We start from the raw sequence: 7,080 nt of genomic DNA on the forward strand, positions 1-7,080 counted from the left end.
ATCAACCCAGCCACTGGCGGTCCCGACCTCATTTGAGACTCCATAAATAAATCAAACTAGAAAAATAAAACTCGCTCTCGGGAGATGCACAGGTCCCTTCTCCCTCTTCAAGGGGTGGGGGGTATCTCTTTTCTCTCTCTCTCTCTCTTTTTTTCTCGTTACCATAAAGGGGGACAAAAGGGGGTATTGACTTTGGGGCTTCATGGGAGTATAGCACCAAAATGGTGAAAATAAATCTTACGACTCACATTTTTTTAAATTTAACACTATTCTGGTGTTATTGAGTAGTGTATGCACTAGTGCTCCAGAGTTACTTTTTATTTAAAAAAATAACCCTCGAACAATGCAGCATTGTTAAGCACCGAGATGTACTATTATATTAATGGCACCGATGCTTATTATATGAGTAACACACCAATGTTTTTTAAATTAAAAACCTTTCCACAGTACACCCTATTTTTTACAAATCGGGGCTTTCGTAAAAAGGGAACGCTGGTGTTTTATGTGACTATAACACCAAAATGGTAAAAATGAATTTTACGACCAACATTTTTTTTTATTTAGCCCTTGTTTGGTGCTATCAATTAATATATGCACTGGATCTCACTACTTACTCAATGCATCGTTGTTTTTATTTTTATAAAAAATAACCCTGCCAAAGTGCACTATTGTTTGTTAAGCATCGGGCATACAATTCTATTAACTGAACTGGTGCTTATTTTATACAAAGTATACTGCCATTTGTAAATTAAAAACTATTCCATGTGCACCATGTTGTTTATGCACCAAGGCTATCATAAATAGGGATAACATCGATGCTTCATTACAATATAGCATCAATATGATCAAAATTAATTTTACGACTAATATTTTTTTAAATTTAACCCTTTTCTATTGCTATTGAGTAGTGTGCGAACAATGCAAATATTCTATTCAGAGCACCATCGGTTTTTATTTTTACAAAAATTAACCCTTCCACGGTGCACAATTGCATATTAAGCACTAGGTTGTACAATTCTATTAACAACACCAATGCATATTATCTAAGAAGTGCACCGACATTTTTAAAATTAAAAATCCTACCACGGTGCACTATGTTTTTTACACACTGGGGCTTTCGTAAACAATTATTGGACCGGTGCTTCGTGAGAGTATAACACCAAAATGGTGAAAATGAATTTTACAACTAACATCTTTTTTTAATTTAACCTTTGTTTGGTGCTATTGAATAGTATATGCACATGTGCACCTTATATATGCAGCGGACTGTTGTTTTTATCTGTATAAAAAACAACCATGTAATGGTGCACCATTTTCTAATGTTCACGATTAGTATATGTATCAGGGCGCCTTATATACTTAACACACATTATATATATATATATATATATATATATATATATATATAATATATAACTTTTCCATGATGCACCATATGTTATTAAGCACTGGTGCATCTAGTTATAGTAACCCATCGATGCATTAGTGTATTATAGACACACCATTAAAAACATCCACCCCCCCAACTCCACTAGTGACCTCCGCTATAAATATATTTTTGGGCTATTTTCATATGGGATTCCTCAAAACCCTCACTAGAGTGTATTTTCCTTGTTGTGGAGGAAAAATAATTTATAGCCTTGAGCATCAAGAAAGGAAGTGCGAAGAGTAAAGACCATAGGGTTGAGGAAAGCAGGGTTATGAGGGAGTTCTTAGAAGAAGAACATGTTAGAGCTTCCAAGAAGCACCCTATGCCAATATCATAGTTTGAGTCTTGGTTAGTTCGCAACTGGGTCAATAAGTAGGATGACGAGGAGAAGAGACTAGGGTAAGTGGAGGCAGCCACTCAATCAGAGACACCCAATATAGGGAGAGTTAGAGCCAGGTCAGTAGACAAATTGTTTAAGGATGATCAGGAGAGAGTTGGACTTCCGAATACCACGTTTAGCCAAAGTAAGAAGCCACAGATACACAAGGTACATGACACTTATGAGCGAGGTGATAAATTCAAATCATAAGAACATGGTTGGAAGAAAAAAGTCTTCAAATCAAATTCCGCAGTAAGAAGCCAAGAAGCATTCTAATTCATAAGATGCAACTACAAAAACAGATAAAAGGGAGTGGTGAAAATGTAGCTAGCAAGCAAGGTCATCATGTGGCTTGTGCAACTGCATGAATAATAAATTACATAAAATCTAAATCTACAAAACAATCTAATTTACATAAAATCTAATTCTATATGTCGTGCAATAAATAATTAAAAACAATAGCTTTTCAACCAAGTCCACATATTAAAGTAAAACGATTTGTTCAAATAAAATAAAATTGGTTCAAATTTTGGCACAAGAGACATGTCTAGCAGTAAATAATTAAAAACTATGGCCTTTCAACCACTTCCACATATCAAGGTAAAGTAAATCGATTTGTTTCAAATAAAATTGGTTCAATTTTTGGCAAAAGAGACGGGAGAATCCATTATTTAACTTCTGTTTCCAGCCAAATATAAGCTTATAATGATGACTCAAGAAGATGAGAGCCTAGGCAGCCAATAACACCATAAAAAATTAGATATATAATAATCTAGAAAATAATAGTCAATGCATAACCCAAACTCGTTATATTACCGCTACATAAAATCAAATTCTACAAAACAATATGTTCCAAGAAGGACCCTCAGCCAATATCATAGTTTGAGTCTTGATTAGTTCGCAAGTGGGTCAATAAGTAGGATGTTGAGGAGAAGAGACTAAGGTAAGTGGAGGCAGCCACTCAATGAGAGACTCCCAATATAGGGAGAGTTAGCCAAAGTAAGAAGCCACAAAGATACAGGAGGTACATGACAGTTATGACTAAGGTGATAAATTCCGATCATAAGAACATAGTTGGAAGGAAAAGTCTTCAAATCAGATTCCACAGTACGAAACCAAGAAGTATTCTAATTCATAGGGAGCAACTACAAAAACAGATAAAAAGGAGTACTGAAAATGTAGCAAGCAAGGTCATGTGGCTTGTGCAACTGCATGAATAATAATTTACATAAAATCTAATTCTACAAAACAATCTAATTTACATAAAATCTAATTCTATATGTCCTGCAGTAAATAATTAAAAACCATAACTTTTCAATCAAGTCCACATATCGAGGTAAAGTAAAACAGTTTGTTTCAGATAAAATTGGTTCAAATTTTGGCACAAGAGACCTGTCTAGCAGCAAATAATTAAAAACTATGGCCTTTCAACCAATTCCACATATCAAGGTAAAGTAAAACGATTTGTTTCAAATAAAATTGGTTCAATTTTTGACAAAAGAGACGGGACAATCCATGGTTTAACTTCTGTTTCCAGCCAAATATAAGGTTATAATGATGACTCAAGAAGATGAGAGCCTAGGCAACCAATAACACCATAAGAAATAAGATATAAAATAATCTAGAAAATAATAGTCAATGCAGATACCAAACTGGTTATATCACGGCTACATAAAATCTAATTCTACAACGCCAGGCTACATAAAATCTAATTCTACAACGGCAGGAATAATAATTTAGATAAAATCAAATTCTACAAAACAATATGTTCAAAGTCATTTGAAAAGTTTCGTATCCTGCAAATGAATGACTGAAAATGTAGGGTTAAAACAATACCCGAAAATGATACCATGTATATTGAGCAATTTCTTTTATGCTATATATCGAATGATATTAGAATTTTCTTTGTCCCGTTCTATGAACTCCCTTGAAATCAGATCTTCAATCTGCTTCTGCATTAATTTAACTTTTGGTTTGAACGTGGCTTGCAGTTGCTCAACGCATTCAACGAATAATTCCTGACTGCTCAAGACTTTTCTAGCCTTCATCGTCCGAACTATTGCAGCATCGATGGCATGGCATCTATCGCCATCTACAACCTCGCTGACTCTCTTCTTCTCATCCATTTGTGGAAGTGAAATCTTAATCCTCGCAGATTTGCAGGTGAAGCTAGCATTGAATTCAAAACTATCAGTTTTTGTTATTGTTTGAGTCACCGGCTCCTTCAAAATAATCTTGTACTTTCCACATACAAATGAATGAAGCAGTCTAATAACATCCTCCTCTCGCAAATTTAATTGTGAACTGATTTCTTCACAGCTCAATCTTTCAAAATCATTGAACAATAAAAGCATGACTGCCTGGTTGGTTGATACTGCAATTTCTATTGGCTTAGTATCAAAGTTTCCTATAAGTTTACAATTTCCCAAACAATACATCCATGTAAGTTTACGATGCTGATATTTTGTAGAGTAAAAGCCTTCATACGCCCTAATACATTTAAGAATTTCCGCTGGTGGATTGAGGTTGAATAACTTGTAGGTTGGCCAGAACCCATTATTTAATACTGTAACAGTCAACTCTATTCCAGGATGCACATTTGAATAATCATGAAGATATGTGTTGAAGTCAGGTTGAGTCTCCCTTGCCAGTGTGAAATCATTAACCATGCCCTGCATCTTTGACGTTAGCTGGAGACCATATTGATCCTTTATCTTTGACAACATGGCTCGTTCATGGCTCTCATTTGCGCTTTTATGGTGTAGTAATCTGGAAGCTAGTTTTTTCCTGTAAAATTCAGCAAACAAATCTCTATCACTAACATACTGAAGGAGATTCGCCGCCTTTTCAAGAATACCCTCAATATGATCATCACTTAAACCGCTCTTTTTAAGCACGTTGTCACAAAATGTAGCCAGAAACTCTGCACATGTGCTTTCTTCGACTTTTTTATCACATATTACTTCAAATGCGTCCCTCAAGGCTTTATAAAAAATATTGCTTCTTTGAAATGCCTCCACAACGTAACCACTACACTTATCATGCACTTCAATAATCTTCTCCACAAACTCATGTGCTGGAATGTCATCTATATTATTATTCTTATTCTTGACAACATCTTCCACCCATTTAAATAATTTTATTCCTTCGCTGATTACATGCTGTTTAAAAATACTTGCAAAAGGTTCCAAGCTTTGAGGTATTCTACAGAACAGCCTGTACATTCTCGAAAGATCGTCTTTCTTGTCGTTTGTAAGCAAAACATGACACCCCGAATACTTATTTTCCAAAAGTTGAATATAGTAGCGGGAGAGGATTTCATTTTCTACTTTCTCTAATAACTTCTGCTCGCTGCTGGAATGCAAATAGTGGGCAACTCTTTCTTTCTCACGTCTCAAACATTCTTCGGCCTTTATCATATAGTCAGGACACGAATCCTCCTCTAATATCCATAATGAACCCTTCCTAGAGTAGTAAGCTCCAGTATCTTCCAACATGGGAGCTTCAAAGTCTTTTTGGTACAAATCCAAGCGATCCATTCCCATTTCCACAAAAAAATTCACAATGTTTCTCAACAAAGCGCGATCAATTTGTTCTCCCTCGCGCTCACGATTAATCAACTCAATCACCACATTCTTCACATTAATCTTGATACCGTGATACACCACGTCACGGAAACACATCACTCCAACTTTTACTAGCGAAACCAGGGAGTTTTGCCTCACGAAGTAAAGATCCAAATAAATGAACATATTTGAGATGAGTCTAACCAGCACCTTGTGATAATTTCCCCAACATTTCTCAACTTCTTTCAACAGGAACTGATCATGCACTTCCCCTAAAGCTGGCAATACTGTGACAGCAACGTATTCTTCCAATGAAATCCTGTACTTGTCATAGAGTTGTTGTGAGTACACATAAGGACGCCTTTGGGTGCACATTTTGTACACAGTTGTATAAATGTTAATGTACTCCGTTACAGGGAAATCGCCTTTTAAATCTGTTTTGAGAATATTTATCAACTTTAGGATGCCATTCTGAATAATATCCCATCCTTCATTGAATTCTATAATACCTGTATCTGTTGACATCATCATCTTTTTCCAAGTGGTAACTGCCCGCCTTTCTTAGCCGTCACCTTCTGTCAAGCGACGTCTGCCAACGTTACAGAGAAGTCTTGCCGAACGCACAGAATGACAGGTAATGTAACCGGATTGTGTCGACTGCGCCTATTTGTGTTGGTCGCTTCCCATAAAACAAAAGAAATTGTGTCACATGGTGAGGAAGAAGAGAAGAACCATTTTGATATATTTATACGGAGATCGACACTCCATATGGGACACCCAAATTTCTGGGCCGACAATTCGTGAAATAAATAAATTATGAACCATATAAACTTCCATCTCCACTCCATATTTATACGGAGATCGCCACTCCAGATGGGACACCCAAATTTCGGGGCCGACAATTCGTGAAATAAATAAATTATGAACCATATAAACTTCCATCTCAAACTACCGTACACACCACCAATTTCTAATGAGGCGCAGAAAATTAAGCTAAAAGACTAACAATGTTATATTTTAATCCATGAAAAGTTACATGTTAACTCCTAAATTTGTGGGACTCTCCCTCATAGATTATGTCAATTGCCAGTGGATGCATTCTTCGCCTTTGTCACACATTTACACTACACATTATCATACTCTTTGAATGCAGATGAAGATAGGCCATGCAAAATATTATTAATGACCATTGTGAGTGGGGTTTCATAATTGAATCTATGAGAATATGGGATTATATGTGAAGAGTGTAGCATAGTCGATGTTAGGAAGCATATCTTTGCTTGCAAAATTTGCATATTCATAATTTTTTTATTTTTTATTTAAATTATTTTTTCAAATACTTATGGTTGATGGTTGCACTTGTTTTTCAGTAAAGACAAATTTTTCGGCACTTTTGCTTTTAGTCAACATTCAAGCCATTAAACGTAGTGGAAAAAATTTCAATGCCATAAAGACATCTCTTGAGAATTTGAGAAGCAATGCAATCCTTATAGGTGTGACCCTTCTCATTATTTGAATTCAGTGTTGTACATCTATTACAGAATATTAGTACAAAATAAAATATGCCATGGTTTAAAGACATGCCATGATACATTTTGGACTCTATTGGATAATGGATGCCACCCATCATTGCGAAGGTCATTGAAAACAAAATGGTGAGCACAAAAGAGAAAACATAATCATCATGGCACCCTACAACTCCAATC

The 7,080-nt window shown here is 35.6% G+C and overlaps 1 pseudogene; it reads right to left on the reverse strand.

Annotated features, from left to right (window-relative positions):
- Window positions 1–3,679: 3,679 nt before the first annotated feature.
- On the reverse strand, window positions 3,680–5,902 carry LOC149190069 (cullin-1 pseudogene; annotated as a pseudogene).
- Window positions 5,903–7,080: the final 1,178 nt, after the last annotated feature.

The sequence above is a fragment of the Pinus tabuliformis genome, chromosome 3_1, assembly GCF_031772625.1.
Source record: "Pinus tabuliformis cultivar Carrire ecotype Pingquan chromosome 3_1, CPIR1, whole genome shotgun sequence".
Lineage (NCBI taxonomy): Eukaryota > Viridiplantae > Streptophyta > Pinopsida > Pinales > Pinaceae > Pinus > Pinus tabuliformis.